Below are 22,258 nucleotides of genomic sequence, written 5' to 3'. Positions count from 1 at the left end.
AATTTCATCATTCTTGAAACTGAGTAAGTGATAGAATTTTGGAGGCATTTATTATAATTATTGTAAAATTGTGTGATTTTTCTTTTTTTGATAATTATAAAATTTTCATATTGTTATAATTTATAAATTGTTCATGGAAAAATCAATATATTTAAGGTGTAGCTTTTGATAATTACTTTTGTAAAAACCAAGTTAAAATTGTCAATAATATAATACATACATATCAATTACTAATTAGTAACTAGGAACTCGAAATAAATCAGTTTTTATAGAAAATCTACGTCCAATAATGGAAAATAAAAGTATAATACCATTTATTTTTTCAACTTTTATTTAAATTAAAATAATTAATACACTTTAGATTGTTATCAACAATGAATTATAATTTATTAATAAAATTATTTTTATTACTATTTTAAGCGAATGATCGATAACTGTATTATAAATATGTTACAATATTTTAAATTTGCAATTCTGATTTTATATTTTGTTACTCTAAATGTTAATATCATAAATATTTTATGAACATTTTATGTATAAATTGATAATGTCCTAGTTGTTGAGGCCTAAATTATTCAAGATGAATAAAAAATAAATACATTAAGTATGACAGTATATTTAAAGAATAATTCATACGGAAACTTATGTTTACTTGTGTTAACAATAGTATCAAACCAAAATAGTTATAAAAATATTTATAAAGATTTCTACAAACAAACATTTTTATATTTTAATGAATAATTATTTAATTTTAAGTTAAATTTAGAAAAAAAATATATAGAAAAATGATGATGAGTTTCAATTTTTATTATTCATTTATTGAACGTTAATAAAATGCAACTGACGTAGTTTGAGCCTATTCAATTCTCCAGGGAGATTATTATGTCTTATAGTTTCGATTTTTCAAATGTGTATAGTATTAAATTACGTGACAGCATTATAATATCTCACAAGCTATAAAAAAATCAAGATATTTTTATTATTTGACACTGAAAAATTGAATTTTGTTTTGCAGAGAAAAATATTTTTTTTTTGTTATTTTGAAAAGTAAATTGAATTTATAAATAAGTTATAATTATTGAGGTGCATATTATTATTATTATTATTATTCAACAATTATTAGCTTATAAATATCACGTGTATCATTAAATAATTAAATTGATTATTAAATTCTAATTTTTTTAATTATACGAGTATTTAAGTAATCTCATATTAATAAATTATAATCAAATAAGGTTGAAAATGTATATATTATATTATAAGAAAAATAATATAAGCAATTATTATAGTTTATCAATCGTGGCCGTTATACTACTATTGCTACAAAAAAAAAAAAAAAATACGATGATTATAAAAATGTGTAGATATTTTTGTTCAAATAGCTATTCATATTTTATTGTTTATTAAAAAGAAATCAAATTTTTAAGTTTACTATAATGCATTCACACCAAAATCGCCTCACCCAACAATTTATATTGTCTTCCCGACTTGTATCAAATTGGTTTATCCTAGTATCGAACACAAGCTACCGCATAGTTACAGACATTGTGTTTATTGTTTGAAATTTTTAAGCTTAATGAATAGTGTCACTGCAAAGGTGTCAAGTGAAAATGATTTGTAACCGATTATGAAGTAATATATTAAAAGATTTGCTGGAGTACTTATATACTGACTTTGTGATATTGGTGTTGTTCTCTATAGTGTAAATATTTAAATATCTAGCGTCAACAACACGCATATTTACTGAAATGTGATTGTTTGAAGATGACATGCAAATATGTTTGATGAAATAAATAAAACAAATGTCGTTATGGCAAGTTTTGAAATAAAAAAAAAAATATATATATATAGCCCAAACTTCATATTATTTAGAGTAAAGTGGAACAAAATATTTCACTTTTTCGTTAAAAATTGATTTTAGCTCTAATATCGTGCATACATTTCCCATTCTTCGAATCACATTTATTATGCAGTAAATTTGCTCACAAATAGGAAATTAAATATTATGATCAACATATTTATATGCAGTAGTCTTGTGAATGTTGGTTCAGGTGTGTTGACTCATTTCAAACGCCTTGGAAACACAGGCGCATAAAAAAAAAATAAAAAAATAAAATTTCAATTCAAAATTTCATTTTTTATTTCAATTTACGTTAAAAGGGCAATTCAAATTATCAAACGAGTAAATCTTTAGCTGAATAAAAATGGTGTTATAAAAACATAACCGTGGTTTAATGAAAATGGTTGTTCGTCTGTGGTGTTATTTGAAATCCACAACTATATCGTAATTTTCTTTTAAATAGAAGTAATGCATGTTCACTAGAGTATATTGTACGTCGTCGTCATAAAGAAAATAATATCCAAGTACTAATTTTATTAATTTAGCTTACAAAAAAAAAAAAAAAATACCAGATAAAATAACACCTACACACTGATGTACCGAAATTGCATATATTCCACGCCGGCCAACTAAAATAGATTTAACCGTTGTAGTAAGCTATTATAAAAACAAAATACATGGATAATAAGAACCATGTCAAAATGGCAAATCCTAATAACTATTGGTTTGATATTTTGTGCATCTAAAACATATTTTGGACAAAGATGTTTACATATATTTCTAAAACTCGATTACAATTTTGTATAAACATTTTAAAACTGAGTTGTATATTAATTAATTAAAAACATAACGATTTTTAAACAATATAGAAAATACCATTCGTGATTAGGTAGCATTAATTATATCCACATTTTTCCGATTGTAAGATTAATTTAATTTAAGACGAGTGATATTTTTGTATAACTTATTTTAATATTAATTAAAATAATTTCAGAAATGAAATTACAAATAAACTACAGTATTTATAAACAGCACAACTACAGGTTGTTTTTTGAATTATAAATAAAGATTAATTATTCAAATGATTTGATTTTCAATGGTTTAGCTAATAGATTTTCGAATGAAAAAGAGTATATCGTTTAAAATTATAATTTTTTTTATTTTATATTATCTCGGTTAGCATTTTGGTCTTAACACCATAAATATAAAATATATTATTAGATGTTTTTAAACGTTATTATAATTAAGGTAAGAGGTATAGTACTCGGTTTATTGAAAAAAACCAACATTTTTTTTTTAATGTTACGAACAAAATCATATTTGATGAACTAGTAATGATTATATCATAACACAACATTACACGTTATTTTAGATTTTTTTTTTTAATACAGATTAATAATCAACAAAAATAACACTTGATAATATGATGATTCGCGTTTTATTATCTCCAAAAACTATTATTTATACATTTTAAATGAGTGATATGAATAATATGCGTTTTATTTATTTTATTTTTTTAACAAATCAATATCTAGCGTTTATTTTATTAAAACGGCAGTTATATATTTTATTTTTATATACATAATAATATTATTTTGACTGAAATATTTAAAGAAAATATTTTAGACACGTTATTACTTGCCATCTATTAATAATTATTATTATGCATATTGCATAGCTATTAACTACCATTTAAGGTGTACTAATTTATGTATACTGTATTTATATAATATGTATTATATTAAAAGGTATTTATAATATTTAGATAAATGTAATTCGGTTTATTTTCAAATATAAATAATAGGTATTCAGTATAATACAATTTAAATAATATGGTTTTAAAATATTTATGTGAAACTATAAGAACTAGGGTTTTCTAAAATTTCACATTTTTTTTCCAATTATCAATAAAAACGTAGAAAATTAAAAAAAGTTTTTTATAATACCACACCATATGGTATAAAATATGTTTTCATATAATACTATTTTGCGTTTATAAATAATTATTAATAAACCATGTATAAGATAATAATTTCGAAGGTTAAAATCCACAATGTCGTTAACCAACAAAAACAAAGTTTTACAAAGGACACCTGATACGTTTATTATCATAATAATATCATAAACCATAATTGTTTTTAAACTAATTTGTTGGTATTTTTTTATTATTCTCACATAAATAATGAATCAATAATATAAAAATACTGAGATAGAAATTATTGTTGTTATCATAAAAATTATCTTTATTTATAATCTAGTTGATAGTTATATCACTATTTAAATATCATCAAACACAATACAGTTATGACAGAATTTTTAATTATAATTATTTTGTATTAAGGTTACTACAATTGGTAAAATTGTATTAATTTTTTAAATGAAACGTTTCGTTATGAACTGATTTATTTTGAAACGTTCCAAACTCTTATAAAAACAAAACACTTTGCTTAATGGAAGTTAAAATAATAATGAAAATAATGATAGGAATTTAATTTCATATATATTATACTTAGTATGGTGTTTAGCTTGAGGCATTTGTTTTTGTTTATCGTTCGATAACAATATAAAATAAAGGAAAATCAAAAAAATTATTTTTTCGATAACATTGGTAAAAATGGAATTGTGGATTATAATACTTGGTTAATAAGAGTAAAATAATTCAAAATTAAATATTTTCATTTTCCTTTTTTTTTTTTTATTTATCAATATTTATTCTATTTACATGCACAAAATCACTTACTAAATGAACTGTCGAAATTGATTTGGAATGTTTCTGATATTAACCTGAAACAAAAAAATATAAAACGTTATTTATGCATTTTATTGAGTTTTGCAACTAATTAAAATACAAATACCATCACTGTTAGGCATTTTTATGTCAGGCACTCGTCTACCTATACTCTTTTCGGAGCTTAAAACGGTGCATTATAGTTATAGTTTGTACGACGATCCTAAACGCCTAAACGGAAAATGTTTTACAAAACATGGTGTTATTTTGTCAAAAATGTACAGCCGCCTTGAATAATAATATTAATTTACCATTCGCTCTTAGGATGTTCAATAAATTTCCGTTTTAAAGTGTGATTTATAATATGTAGCTATGATGCGTATATATTTTTGTTGTTCTGTACTACATCAAAAGTGTTTTACGAAAGAAAAACATTTTGATATAAAATCAATGTCCTCCTTTTCCACTATTTACAACGTCTAAAATTACAAAACGCATCATATTTTTACCACAACCGTTTTTCTACGAATAACATAGTTTATAGGTATGTTACTCTTTTACAATTAGTTACGGTATAAAAATCTTACTTAATTGCTCTAAAATAATGTAAACATTTTTATTGTTATCCAATTTCGAGTATAATATACATAGATATAATATATATAAATATATATTCATTTGTTTCATACAATTATCATTTATTATACGTTTTGAGAAATTTTATTATAAACTTTATAGTCTAACTGAGTTGTAATTTTCGAACAATCTTTATGTTTAACGGAACATAATTATTATTCAATTTAATTGTATGTTATTAGATATTTAGAAAAACACTTTTTTTGTCTTTCAATTACTTTTACATTTTATTTTATTTTAATTTTTTTTTTTACAAAATGTATTGATATGAGTTGCGGTAATATTAAACGTTTTACAAAATATTGAAATAACTAAAAGTGTTAATTTTCTAAAATTGTTAATACGTGATTATGACCTATCAATGAATAATAATAACACATACGTTTATGATGCTATAAATATTATTAATTACAAAATATCTTCGATATATTGATTCATTTAACTGTGTTATATAAAAATAAATAATATATATATTATCTTATAAACCATACTAATACCAATTATTTATAATGTTTTTTTTGGGGATGAAACAAAGTTTCCGTTCAGAATATATTTTAGTTTGCAATGATATAATATTGAATTGAAATTTGAAATACATTTAAAACCTTAAATCAGCAAAACGATTTGTCTGTTTGGCTTCGTTATAATAGTATACGTTCATCTTTGAAATTTCTTATCGGGGGAGTTTCAACTTATTTTTATTACATCAAGCATTAACTGATTCAATTTTTTATATTTTTCCTTTATATTAAAAACCTTTATTATGAACTATACATATTTAGATTATAAAGATAAAAGTGAAAATATGGCATTTGTTTGTAAATAATACAACTTCGTTGTATTGAAAACATTAGATACGTTCTTGATATAACTTATACGCATGTAATAAATTAAGTAAAAGAATTTGTTAATAACTGTTCTGGCCTTTAATTTATTATAATATTTTCGTTATCTTTTGTCCATTATTTCTGGGCATCGGATTTTGGTAACAATTTACCTTCATTACCTTCAATTACCTTTATTTTTTCCCGAGGTTTTAATAAGTCGTGTTTGTGGTTGTTTTATTAAAATTGTTTGTGATGACCGGATGAGCTGACTGTCACGACACCTGTCATCGCACTATCGTTTCAACAATTAACGTCTTACAAAAGAATTTCACGGTACAACACATCTGTACTTAAGTATTAAGTGGTCGGAGTTTCGATATCATTTAAAATTCAGGGTGAAAATTCATTAAAAACGAACCGTTAATTTTATCCGAATCTTATAGACGGTTAGACCCGTCGGCGGATCTTTTTCGTACCGAATCGAGTGACGGGACGGGTACACAAGCGTTGCTGTGGCACCGACAGTTTTAATACCAATTAAGGTGTTCTAGGAAAATGCAATTTTAATTTGTATTCCATCCCGAGTTCAATATAAGACTACAATAGCTATCAGTGTATTCGACATAACAATATCAACATTCTCCGTTCCGTAAGCCTCTCAGCGGCAATATTAAATGCAATTATTCTATTTAAAAAAGGAATAGTTATAATAAAAAAAAATAAATAATCGATTTACGAAACAGTAAATTGAAAAATTACAGAAATAAAGTATTAATCTTTTTACCACCAATCAATATTTAAATGATCGTAGTAGACTAATACTATCGTATACCTTATTTCATACAATCATTGCAGTTATTAAAGATTAACGTAACAATATTATTCGAAGTATTTTTCGTCAATTTTCATGATTGCAATATTGGCTTCTAGTCGCAATAATAATATATTATCATGATATCATTACTATGTTTATAGTGAATCCGCATTTGCATATTAATAGATGTATAATGTATTATGTATTAACACCTCGTGGACATTCAACCTCTTATTATAATTTATGAATTTATTAGCATATTGATATAATATTATTACTTTTTAATCGATATTGATAATAAATTATTATCATATACATCATGCGTGTACCGTGAAATATCGTATCGTATTATAGGATCTATAGAGCTTATATTAGAATTATTATATTTTGAAGATTAATAAATAATGGAGAATTTAATTATTGTGAGTCGAATATATTGTTATTATTCTCATAAAATATTTGTCTCAAATACTTAAAAAAAAAAACACTTATTGAATAAAACTAGACATAATTCGTACCATGGTATTATTTTATAAGTAAAAATAAGTTTTCTGCAATTTATTCAGATTGAATTTATTTTCAGACCCAATTTATACTTAACAAAAATCGTTACATCTGTTGAACAACAGTTAAATATAAGTATGTAATTTACATTGTTCCATTCATGAATATTATTGATCTTCACTATTTGATATTAACGAGTAAATAGTAAAAAACTAAACATTATACTATTAGCTGTCTGATATTTAAATTAATATCGATTTAGACATTATAATGACAATACACAAATCTAATGTACATTACGAGGTAACTATAAATTTCAATAATCTTCATAAAATCTGTCAGTTTAAAATTGTTTTGCATTAAATTTCAATGCATAAGTACATCGCATCATATTATAGTATTATTTACTAATGTTGCCGCATGACATAATAACAATAATATTATATACCGCGTGTACGTTCACATTACGGTATTACCGTAACGGTTTGCATATATTATTATTTTACATTTACAACGGTGATCGAACCAAATACACGGTACTATTTTCTGCAACATTATTATAAACACAATATTCAAATCTTACGAGTAAACATTTTTATTTTTATACATCGTTTTAATCGTATTTCTAAAGTATTTCGACCGACAATGAAAATATACGATATTTTACCTGACGATTTATTTTTATTTTTATTGTTATGCGCTGGTCGATACGCAAGATCACGTGTGCGTCTTTTATTATTACAAAGCATGCATACAAAATAATAAGGATAATAATAATAATAATAATAATAATAATAATAGCGTATTGTTTTTCATCCTCGGGGCGGATTGATCATAAAGGCATTGCATTTTATTTAAAATACCCGACGATCGAGCGTTTTTTCAGCGGCGTATCGGTGGAAAATTGGGAGAACTCAGGCGATCGTATATTATTATTATTATTTAGACCTTGAACCGAATAGGGTGTGCCGCATAAGTGATGTATATAGCGTATTTTAAACGACACGCATGAGTGGCGTCGTCGTTTATACGTGAGGACCTCGGCCATTCGGAAAAACACCTGAGACTGGGATTTCGGCGAGCGCAGACGTTCCTTTCTACCGCCCACTAGCCGGTCACGACCGTCAATACTGCCTGTGCGACACCGAACGGTAGTGGGCCAGGAGCAAAGGGGGTGGCAAGGGGTAGCCGCACACAAAAGTAATCGCCCGGACGAATCCTTTCAGAGGACACGCAGAGGTACTTATCCAATAAAACGTGTGACAAAAAACTGGTCGCAATATATCATTTCTTCGGGACACGAGTTTAGTGGTATGTATACACGCTTGTGCCAGACCCGGTCGTCGTAATTTATGAAATACCGGTGGAAAGATGAAAAACACCGCCCGGATTCCGATTTACAATCCCGGACTCGGGACAACCACTCATAAAGTACCCGGTCGCGGTGGGCAGAGCGACTACCGCGATATACGCGTCGCGCGTAACGGTGTGCTGTACGGAATTTGCCGAAAATTCACCCCCGACCTACCCCCCGACACGTTTGACTCGTCCAAGACCCCGCGATCCTCCGAGTTGGGCGCTCGTGCTCGCCCGTCTATCCGTGGCCGTACAGAACTGCTGCTGCTGCTCTGCCGCCAGCACGTTATTTATCGCGCCAACAGTTATTATATTTCCAGCCGATATTTTACTCGCGATCACCAAACGCAGTAGTTATACGATTTAAAAAAAAAATAAAAAAAAACCCAACACGTCATACAGACATATACGCTTATATTATATCGGTATGTGTCCTTTTTTGAGTGTGTGTGCGTGTGTTTAGAACACGTGACGAGGGTGAGAGTAATATAAATGTCCGTACTTTCCTGGCGAGATGACAAAAAAACCGCAGACAAAGCTAAAACTCGGCTTCACTAGAAATTATATACTATACGTACACGAGTAGAAACGTACATAATATAACCTATCAGCTATCACATTGTACAAGCAGGGTACGCTCTCCCCCCCCCGTGTATGTGTGTGTGTGTGTGTACATACGTGATGCCGACATTACATATTAAATATGCAGACGACGTGTAGTGCGTCGAAAACTGGAGAAATAATAACTTGGTAGATAAAAATAATAGTATACTAAAGAATGTTTGTTATTGTTTGTTTTCGTGATAAACACGCGTAGTGTAACACGGGTTTTCGTTTTAATGCGATGGCGATACACCAGGTGCAAAGTGTGCACCCGTTCCGTCGTATTCAAATATTGTTTAATCGTTCACATCCCCGATTTTTGATAAGTTTTGTTTGTTTTTCGTACTCTGAGTGAAAACAAAAATCAATATGTTATTCTGAATTATTTAGCAAAATATTCCGGTAAAACAACAATATAATATAATAACATGTTATATTTATTACTGTTTATTACCGGAGCATTAAAACAGCCAGTACTAAACCGATAAATAATAAACTTTCATTCGACACATAAATTACGTTATATTATCTTAGATCCATTTTTTAGTAACATGATTTATAGAGTTTGTACAGCACTTATGAAAATACTACATATTATGTAACTGATTAATGGTTATTATTATTGTTTTTTTTTTTTTTAAATACAAGTCAGATTCTGTAAACTAACGTAATTAATTTTTCAACACGATAATATTGTAATCTTTTGAGTTAGATCGATTTATCGTGACAAACATAATTATTATGAAGTAGGTATATATCGTGGTGAAACAAAAACCCATTGAGGTATACATGTACAATATGGTTTAATATGTTCAAAACTAAAGTTGATCTTGTTTAATTGTATAAAACTAAATATTATGTACATAAGTTACTCATATATAAACAAACTAAAGCGTTTCAAACTTTTTAACACGTCCATAATTCTTGCAATACAATGCGTTTTTCATTTTATAAAATGAAATGTGCATATTGATTTAATAAAAATGTTAACAATTTGATAGTAATTAAATTATCAACATGTTTCATTTTTTTTTTTTACCAGAATCCGATCTTTTGATTGCATTAAATTTATTTTTAAAGATACCAATTTGTGGTCAGTGATTTATCAGCTGTTCGTAATTGGAAAACCAATTATTTAAATGGAAGGTAATCGCTGTTTCTCCAATCAATTATGCTGGTCAATTTTCATTCTAATTATTATTTAATTGCAAAGATTATTGGCTGTATGTGATTTATTGAGACGATATTTTAATCTCATCAGCTATACTACTTTGCATAATCCATTGTCTAAAAAATATACATAATCGTTTTGACACTGAATTTTAAAATGTTCAAAATCTACTACTTTATTCATATTATCATCATCAGAAGCTCAGAACTACAAAATATAATATTGTATTTTTATATAGTTTGTGTTTAGAAACTTATATTATAATAATACTATAATTAATAGATCTTAATATATTTAAAAACTATTTTCAAAATTATTTATTAAAATAAATATTATATAATATTTATTTAGTAACGATGAATTTAATTTTTTTTTTATAATGTTTTTACTAAAATCAAATATCAATAAAATTTAATTATTTAGTTTTCACACTAACATGTTAATTTTTTTCTTGAAGAGTTAAATAGTGAATATAATATAAAACTATAGTGAATAAGTTTGTTTTGATGTTTTGAATCTCAAAATGCTTTTGGCTTTTGTGCTGTATTTGATTATAAATTGATGAGTAATATATAAGTAAATACATATATTCTATAATGCTACTCGTTTAATAATAAATATATCACACCCTCCCCTCTCCCCGCCCCCGATGCCTCGTTAATAAAAAATCAAACGTCTGAAGTTCGGCATAAGAATGAGTGTTGAGAAGTTATAGAGAAGGAAACATTTTATAATAAAGTATTATAGAGTTGTAATTAAATTCATCTTTCGTCTTCAGTTAAAAGTAAACATTTAAAAATTTTACCTCCCAACTAAAAAAAATAAAATTAAAACATAATATACCTAATAATAAATTTGATTGGAAAAAAACTAATTTTAGTTAATTATATTAAAAATAAATACACATACCTACTCAATCATTATTGAATTATAAATTAAATATGAAATATATTTAAATTGTCTACTTATCTTAATACGTATATTGTTCTGTACATGTAATATTAATATTTATTTTATTAACCGAAGTCTACAAAAGAACAGAAAAACAAAAGAAATCTGTTTTAAAAATGATGCAAATTTACATATTTAACATTATTTAAATGCAGTTCTGGTTTTTAATTTTCTGTAAGAAAATTCTCAATGAATGCGTTTTAATTTATTCCCGATTTTATTAAACAAACAATATTAATATAATAATGGCAAAAACATTACATCATCAAAGAGTAAAAGTATGTTCGGCGTAATCGTAAGGAATAAAAATAACCGTATTTTGCACGTACCCTAAAAAGGCGTAAAATTGTTTTGTTAATTATATTTCCAGGATGAAAAAAAAAACAACCGACGCTTGCAAATTTAAAACATAGATTATAATAATAAAGAACGCACTTAGCGTTTACACTGTGTCGCATTAAACGGAGATTATAATAAATGAATATTTTTGCGAACAACGTGGATCCTAAATGAGCATACTGCGTTGTGTACGTTTTGTGCGAATTCCTAATGCAACGACGTTTTTCCGTTTTTTCGCAAAAAAAACCTTTACCGGAATTCCTTCGTCTTTGGTATGCAAGCGCTTGCACTATATTAATATGTAAAATATAACGCCAATCGTGATTTTGCAGTGTGAAGATTTATCGGACGGCCGGTCGATAACGATACGAACGTTCCTAACACACTCTAAGGGTGTTCAGTTACCACGTCATATTATATTCCCTGCAAAATACGGATAAGATTCATCGTATTGGATAAAGTAATTAATAAATACGACGATATTTTATACTCTAATTGAACACGACGTGTCGTGAAGGTCGCGAATTTAATTTAGAATATATTGTGATTAAACCGAAAATCAAACGTCATTAATCTATACGGGATTGCACACATTTTAAGATAATATGTGAACAATACTAATTTAATATGAATACTTTTTCTGTCGGTGAAAGAAGAGTGTTTGAAACGTCTTATTATTGTAGCAGTGGACTGCTACAAATATTGGAAATCTAGTTTACACAGTACTCCAAATTTGTGTCGTTTTTATCAACAGTTTTTTTTTTCTTTAGATAAGTGTGTAGGCACGAATAAACACCAAAGACAGTAGTAAAACACGGAGTTAAGGTGAGAAAGTGCAATTTTGCCCGAGTGTACTTAGCTCAGTATGGCACACACTTCGCAATCGTCTATGACACACACTCTCACCGTCAGTTTTTTTGCTGTGCTTATAGTTTTGGTGATTCGTAGATCGTTAAGATTGGGTCAAGTATAACAGACATTAAATACAATAAGTAAACTGTCATATCTGTCAACACAAATGCGAATCTAGTGACCATTAATGTCTCTTATATTTTGTGCCGTCGACACTTAGAACTGACGAATGGTCATACTATTACTATCACCGTCAATCGAATCAGGGAACTTGAGTTTTAACAATTGTGTTTTTTTAACGTGAGTGGTATCTACACGGCATTTGAACGATTTAATATAACACATTAATTTCATGTACAGTGAGAAGATGGACTGCCGACGACAAGTAGGAGGTGGTTGTTTGCACCTAAAATTTCATAATAATTGTGGACTTAAGTCACGCTTAGAGTTTGGCATTTATTATATGATAATAATAATATTAATAATAATTTATTATAATTATAGTAATAATAATAATAGTTTTTCGAATGGTCCATTTTTTATATATGGCCCTAAATAACTGGGTGAATTTTTTCTCGTGAGTTTGGCATTGATGGTCATTTCATCGACTCCAAAACGGAAGCCCACGTGTTAACTTCAAATTTTCCCGAATAGTAAATCTAAAATAATGAGACAAATAAGATGTATGCTAATCGCCATCCTCGCGATAGGTATTTGACTTCAGAATATTTTACCTGGCCAACTTAATCTATCTAAACTATTACGACCAATGGCTACGATACATAAAAAAATATATTTATTACTCGACTGATGAACCTATTCATGCGATATTTGAATTTTGGTGCACTCGGAAATCGTGAACACTCAAAACGCCCTTCCGGGCCGTACAGTAAACGATTTATAGATATTTATAATAACAGTAACTCTATATTATTATGCACGGGTCTATATTTTTTTTGTTTTTTTCCATATCCGAGTAATATCCGATAAAACTGTATATAACGCCGGCTACTGGAATATTGAGCGAGCATAATCCTTAATGATAACAATATCCAATAACGTTCATACAATATTTTCGGCAAAACAAATGTTTAGTTTTTCGCAACAGAAAATGTACAATACTTTTTTACGGTGTCGATTACGTACGTAGCAACTTACTATCTCATATTATTATTAATTAATTATATTTTTCTCTGATATGTATCATACATAGCTATAAAGTCCATCCAAAAAGTGTCTCAACATTCAACTCTATTTTGAGAGTTTATTATCACGAATTCAATAGTTGATATTTTGAGTAGATTTGAATTTTATTAGTCGAAACAAACTTATATTTTTATTTTCTATATTAATGAATGAATCTTGACCTCAAAAACCAAATAAACAGCTGATTATAGTAATTTTAATTTTCCGTTTTGTGAGCAGCCGGCTTACTTCAGACAGTCACAAATCTTTTAGAGAAACTTCCCTAAGTACATACGTTTCACCTTTAAATCGGGATACGTTAATTTTGTTTAATATTTGCACAAACTCCGATAACATCTAATAAACATAATACACAATATAAATAAATATGATTTTTATATAAAAAATTAAATATTAGAGTGGAATGATATATTATCAAACTTAAAGGTGAAAACATAATCTTTGTTTGATAATAGGTCACAATAATAAACACACACAATTGATTCTATTAAACGAACATTTGTCATATTATTTGTTTGTAAGATGGAGTGTGGCATCCTTTTAAGTTAATTTTAATATATCGTGTATAGATTTATACAATTGACAACAAAAATATAAAACAACTATGTTACAACTACTTATGTGATTCATATAATTGCATATTATATTATAATATTTTGTGTTTTATAAATATTATATAATGTATATACAATGACTAATGTCAATGTTAATGATGATCACAAATAAATGTTTTAGTTAAATTATTTAATATTGGTTTTTATTTAATATATTATTAATAGATTACAATACTCTATAGTAAAATTAATTTATTTCATGTGAAAATTATGACTGTATTTTTGGATTGTAAGAAAAAACGCATTTAAAACCTCGTATAGAATAAATAAGAATTAATTTTACAAATCTGCCTATAAAATTGTTATGGTGATCGCAACAATAAGCATTTTGTTAATTATTTTTAGTATTATTAGTCAAAAATGTTTTACAAAAAATACAATTATTGAACATTTTTCTAAAATTATAAACTATTTGTATAATTTATTATATTTAAATGTATAATGTATTACATGATTAAATAAGTTTTAATATAAAAAATTAAATAAATGTCATGAAATCAAAATTCTTAAATATTAAGTTCAACGAAAAATCTAAGTACAAACAATCTATATTTCGTGGGCTATAGTCATAATAATACCCATGACCCATTTAACAACAATATAATTTAAGTACATGATAATACGATAATATTTCTTTATTTAATGTTTAAAATAATTTTTCCCCTGAGTAAAAGAAATTCTAACGACGTTTTTAATATTTTTATCATCATGTTTGATCTCAACGTGACATAATTTGGTATTTATTTTTTTATATTTTTAAAACGGTATTTGTGAACATTATGGACATAAAATAGTTAATATTATATTAAAAAAAAAAAAAGTATTGTATGACAGTACTTCGATCATTATTATGTAGTTATAATGTATTTCGACTTATCTTGAGAAAAATGATATTCCAAAAAAGGTAATTTTTGAAATATTTAACGTGTCATAAAAGTATACTTTTAGTTCATAAACTGTATAATCCATTATTACATTTTAAAATTAGTAAAAGTGTTGAGAATGTTTTAAAATATGTTCACTGAACCATATTATATTGCACATTATGGTTATATAAATAAATATATGTGTATTTTAAATAAAGTCATGCAAAATTAAAATTAATTCTTATACATTTTAGTCAATATTTTTATTCTTAAAACAGAAAAAAATATTTGATAACTTAATACAATTGATCAAATATTAATTGCAATAATAATAATTCATTATCAACTATCACTAAATCATATTAAGCACAGAAATACAATTTTTAGCCTGCGACTATTTTTTTTTAAATTTAATCACCTAATTCTATCCATGACATCTGTTACCGCTAAGTTGTAATATAAACGAAAGATTTTCAAAATTTTACATTATCAATAACGTCGCATACGGTTTTACCCGTCTTCGGAGTATAAAGCTTCCGTATGCATAATGACATAAAAACAAATAAATAATAAGATTTTCTTGTCTCTAAATAAATATTAAGCTTCAGAAAGTGATTTTAACGATTTATTTTATTTATTGTACAGTATACCATTAATAATATATTAATATTCACTATGTACCAACTATATAATATATATATATATATATATATATATATAAAAATATTATTTTATTTAAAGAAAAACAACTTATTATACGTATTTACTCATTTTAGTCTTGAGACAATGATAGGTATTATTAATTATTATCGGTTCTTACAAATTTATGTGACAGATCTGTATAAAGTAAGAGTCTTTTAGAACTATTATAACCGTATTTGCATAGACCTTCTATAATGTGACTTCGATTTCAATTCATATTTAATCATTTTTATGCGTGATCTATTTTACACGAATCATTGACTTTATGCCGTCGACTATTTAATTTACTAAAATATATTGTATGTTGTTATTTTGGAATAATTTACAACCAATATAGTCATACCTTATCTCATTTGTTGGCTGTATACATAAATTATGTTGTATTAAATAGTTATAAAATGAAATAAATATACATTTATACTTTATATTTTAATACATAAAAGAAATATTTACAATATGTATACATAAATAATACAATAATAAAAGTTATATTGAATGTGTGGTATAGAACATGTACTTTTGATAGAAGGAAGTATTCGATGACATCACTTAAGATATCAGCTCTCACAATACAACAAAAGTTGAGTTATTCGACGCCTTTTGAGTCATTTATACTCAGAAAAAATATACAATATATGTTATAGCCTTATATATATATATATATATATACATACATATGTCATATAGTCATAACAGTGACAAATAATGAACCAATGTTTTTAATAACAAACAGTAGCTGAGAAATTATCTTTTATTATAATTATTTAAATATAGAAGAAACGAATTATCTATTCGAAAAATAGAAGGATGAAATGGAACTATTTAGGTATATTATATTGATATTTTAACTGTATTAAAATGGAAATATCAAATGTTCACACTGTAATTTATTTGGATTTTCGATAAGCTTATGATTAGTTAAAGGGTATCTATTAATACACTAAGGTGTGTACTTCAAACAAATTAAATTTAGATAATTTATAACTAATTTATAACAATTTGTTTTTAAATTCAAACCATTGAAACATGTGTTTAATCTTATATTATAATAATTTAAATATTCCATACTATTTAGCTGTTGGAAATTTACTACTTATATTACGATAGGCTAAATTTATATATTAAATAGTAAGAAAAAATATTTATTAGTTATCATTGTATAAAACATACAATTATTAGTTGATAAATTACTTTAGTAAAAATTCTAAACGTATAATTGTTATGGTTTGTTGGTAGAAGTCGTAGAAGTAAAATGGAATCGATAATTATAGATGAATTTTTCAGAATTATTTATCAAAATATTTATACGAATGATTGTTTCTAGTAAGTCATAGCGTAAATAGAATAATTAAATATTAAACCTTGAAAATTAAAGTTTGTTTTATCATTCTGAAAAAAAAAATCACGATTGGTAATATTGTATAATATTATTGATTATATAAAACAGTATAAATATATCAATATATACTCAATGGTTATAGGTATTCTATAATTGTATATTATGGTATAATGTTAAACTTACAATGAATTGAATTACATTAGAGCTATTTATAGATTATTCTATTTAAATAAAGATTTGGACAATGAATTTAGATTCTGAGATAATGGATGAAGTTCGACAGACATATGCCATACGATAATAATAGTTTTTTTTTTTTTTTTTTTATTAAAAAAAGTATTTTTAGGGCAGTAAAAGTTTTCAAAAACTTTTACGAAGCATATGCATCAGATTGGAAATTGATTTATATTTGATTGCATTTAGATTATCGTATATTTCCGAAAATTACCATTAGTTTACGAGGAATCAAAAAGGAGTTAAATATGTTATTTAAAACGAAGATAATCTCTTTTATATCCTGAATTTAAGTTAATTTAGGTAGTGAATGAATAAAATATAATAAACATATAATATTTTTTTCGAGGGATATTTAAAAGTCCCAACGTGCAAGTGTAATCAAAAACAGAAATAAAAATAATCGTGTTCGAAAACAAAATAACTCCCAACAGTTATTATGATGGTTTTTAATTGTCAATATGCTTACTTAGTCCTAAAAAAAAAAAATCTGTTTTAAACATTTCATATAATTTTTACAGTATTTTTAAATTAATACGCAAAATATAAATACCATACAGTTAACGGAGAAGCTGCAAACAAATTATTATGGTAAAATCGAATAATTTTAATAAAAAAAAAAATTTGGGAGGGGGGTAGGGTGTTTGATAAATAACAGGATTAAGTCGTTGCCAAATTTGAGGTTATTGGCAATTTACACTATAGCGTTTGACGGTAAACCAATTTTCAAGAAATACCTATAACTTGTAATAGTTTATACGCGTGTCTAAGCACGCGTACTTACTGAGTGAACACTTGGAAGGATTTCACACGATAATAATTATTATGTTTGAAGAGCTCAATCGTAGGTGTCGTAAGTGTTTTAGAAAGGTCATGTCAAAATGTTAGGGCTCTGTTCTAGCCTTATACAAATTAACTACACCGACCCAACTGGTCTTTTATCTCTTCTATAATTTCTTTATGTTATCCATAAAAATGTACGTTTTTCGGTGGAACAATAATCATTTTTTTTTTCAAAGAAAATCGTTACAACGTATAATGGCTTTAGTGGCCCTTGCTATCCGGAATTAGAGAAAACAAGGTACTGGCCAAATCGTTTAATTGTCATGGACTAAAAATTAAAAAGGTTATCTTACCATTTTTAAAAATTTAATAATTACATAGTACATGCAGACATGCACAGAAACTCAAAAACATCGTAATCAGTTTCGACCATTAGGTTTTATTTTAAGTTTTGGATCGACGATTATTGTCTCTAGAGTTCTATGTAACTTGAATTTATCGTGAACTTTTTCAAACTATATACGTGGTAAATGTTGTAACTACATAATATGATTTTGATTTATACAAATCGTTTAGTTGATGTAAGAATTTGAAATACGGTTACATTTATTTTGCAGTAAGACCATTGTATTTGTGCACTGGAAAGCGTAAGAAGAACTGTTTGTACTGTAATACACTTAGACCCTGGACAGTTCAATAGTTTGAGTTAACTCGATTAAATTGATTTAATAATGAATAAAATAAGTTTTAAAGTTAAAATTAACTTAACACAAACTTTTTAAACCATAAATGCCAATACTTGACAATTATACGCATTTCAAAAACAAGTTTAAATAAGTCATCATTTCAAAAGCATTACTAAACTTTGAAGTATCCCGTTGAATAAAAACTCAGTCAAAGTCTAACATGGTAAATACATTTCACAATATAGTTAATTTAACATAACACAATTAATTGAAAATGGTTTTTTACATATTGAGTATGAAAGTATTTGTTTCTTACATTTTAATTGACTGATACTAATATATAGTATAGATTGCATTATATTAAAATACAATAATTATTATTTTAGTTTAATGAACGTTATAACTATCTAATATTCAAGGCATTTTTCAAAATGTATATTTTGTTATAATATGAATATAAATTACCTACCCAGTAGTTATACTTTGTAATATATCATGTTATAATATTACAATGATATATTTCCATTGTAAATTAGTAGTATAACTTTAATAAGTAATTTAGATTATATATATATATATATATTTTAATTAAATATTAACATGTAAAAAAAAAACTAAAACTATTTTTAAAATTATGATTTTCGATATTTTATATTGTTTGACAATAATAATTCTCTATGATATTCACATTATATAATTTAAATCAAATTGTAAATTATAATTGTTGCACCACCTCTAGACGACTTCCCGCCCACGCATTCTGACTCTGTTATTCATAATATAACACTTTATTATTGTCCGTATTTTATTTATTTTATACAAATTGAGAGAATTTTCAAACTTTAAATTAAAAAAATATAATCAATTGAAAAATTGATTTAAAATATTTTATAATATCGTTTATATTGAATATATGACACTTACTTACATCCAAGGTTATTTAAAATACGATAGAATAAGGTGTATAGACACACAAAAAAAAGATTAAAGTTCCTGAGTACACATAGAGAGATCTTAAGTGAAAAATACAACATATATTAATTTATAGAATATCCTCAATGCATTAACATATTAGATAGAAAACTAACAAATATTTGGTTTATATATTATGTGGTGCATAAATTAGAAGTTTAGATATAATAAAATTATGAGAGTTAGTTTTTAAGCTCAGACATTCGTATAGTTCTGGATTATATATAATTAAATTTAATTATATTAGTATAAATATTTAACATTTAATAGATTAAATATTTTTTTCTGAAGACAAATAATAAGGTATTTTTATTATAATTATTATCAAATGTATAATAATATAATTTACACTATATTATTTGTTTCAGGATAATATGTTCAAATTTTAAAGCTGAAATACTAATTCAACTGGGTTTATCGGTTTATATATATATTAATGCATTTTAATGAAAAGTTATTATTAATATGGATTTTATTTTTATATTTTAATTTATTCAAAAGTATGTACTTAAGATGATGGAAAAATATTAATTTCGCAAACATTTAATAATATTTATTATATAATGACTATAATTTGCACATAGTACTATCTCCAACAAAATATAATATAGTTATCGTTTCTTGTTTACATACAATGGGCTTATACAGGTATTTTTAGGATTAGAAAGTTTACTTACCTTAAATATTAATATTCTGAGAGAAGCAGTGTATTAAAAGTGGTACTAAGTGATTGTATTTTTGTTTTGTTTGAAAATAAGCTTAGCATTTTTAATTAGGTATAAACTGAAACATTTTTCGAGAATAATTTAATTATTCATATTTAAAACAGTTATAATAATTTATGTATTCTATTCTTATTTAGTTCACTGGTAAGTCTTTGAATTAATAGTTACATTTTACTTTATTGTGCAGAAAATTATTTCGTCGGTTTCAAAATGTGATCATAGCAAATATAGTTAGTACTGCATTCGTTGAAATGATTTTAATTAAACTTACATTTATACTAATACATTGTAAAATAGAGTAAAATAATCTTACTATGGTAAAATAATTATAATTTTAAATATATACTTATGTATATTACATTGTTATTAAATTGTTCTAATCATCGTGATTAATTGAAAAAAAAATATATTGTTTTTATTTGTTAAAATGAACACGCATGATCGCCGATTTGGTAGTCAGGAGCAATGAATATTTTAAATAGTCTTTATTATATTTATTTTTGATAATTCATATTATATATTTTTATGAAAATACAACATTTTTGAACAAACTTGCACATAAATCTACCAACATCGTGCACATGTTATTGTATTATTGTTATTTTTCCTTTTGAGTAAAATGTACATAAATATATATAATATTATGTTCATATATAGCAGTTATGAGGCTGTGTAACGATGGTATTTCCGTAACTGAAAAGAGATCTCTTGGGCTTTTGTAACTGGCAACAATGACCCACAATAATTCAGAAATTCTTTCATTTTTTTTCTTTTATAATATAATAAAATATATAAACAAAATGGATTTCAAACAGGCCCATGTGAGACACCCAGAAAGTATTTTATTTTTCGGGTGTGCTACACTATAAACGTAGTACTTACTACGTATTCCTATGAGCCAAAGAGTTTTAAATTATAGGCTACATTAGTATTTTCGTATGTGTTCTTTTAAAAACGTTTCAACCCTTGGTCATAATAGTAATGTAAGTTAGTTGTGCAAAAACATGTTTACCGAGTTAAATTAATTACATAGTGTCGTAAGAATAATACAAAAATATGTTGATTTCAGTAGAATAATATTTTAACGCATAGTGTATACCTACTATCTACGTTAAGATTATCAATAAATTAAATACGTATCTTTTATTTTACCTTGATAAATATGTTTAAGAATTCTAATATTTATTTTAGATGAAAAATACCTTGTCTAGATGAATTAGAAACGTAACTCAATTAATTAAGCACCAGCAATAAGCTATGAATAATTTTTAACTGTCATAAAATCATTAAGTTATAAACACTATTCTCATTTAAATAATTATTAGATATTTAAATTGTTTAATGTTATTTAAAATATATATACGTTTAAATACAAATAAATATTAAATATTACAGTCAATTTAAAAATGAATAAGATTTTAGACAACATCGATAGCGCACATATACTTTTGTTATTATATGTAAGTATATAACATTATTATACTTGTAAAAAGAAGTATTATGTTTTGAT

At 25.6% G+C, this 22,258-nt stretch overlaps 1 protein-coding gene across 7 annotated transcripts in view; it reads right to left on the bottom strand.

The window, feature by feature from the left end:
- Window positions 1-22,258, bottom strand: part of LOC132917409 (junctional adhesion molecule A-like) — a 285,049-nt gene that overhangs the window by 222,392 nt on the left and 40,399 nt on the right. For 6 of the 7 annotated variants that reach the window (XM_060978136.1, XM_060978133.1, XM_060978135.1 and 3 more), the window contains one exon: window positions 4,581-4,624. The exons of the other annotated variant lie outside the window; for it this stretch is intronic. The gene's annotated coding sequence lies outside the window, so the exon portion shown is untranslated. The remainder of the gene's footprint in view (window positions 1-4,580; window positions 4,625-22,258) is intronic. 7 annotated transcript variants of the gene reach the window in all.

This window comes from Rhopalosiphum padi, chromosome 1, assembly GCF_020882245.1.
Source record: "Rhopalosiphum padi isolate XX-2018 chromosome 1, ASM2088224v1, whole genome shotgun sequence".
In the NCBI taxonomy this organism is placed as follows: domain Eukaryota; kingdom Metazoa; phylum Arthropoda; class Insecta; order Hemiptera; family Aphididae; genus Rhopalosiphum; species Rhopalosiphum padi.
Note: the sequence above shows the minus strand (reverse complement) of the source record. Positions and strands in the feature narration are given on the sequence as shown.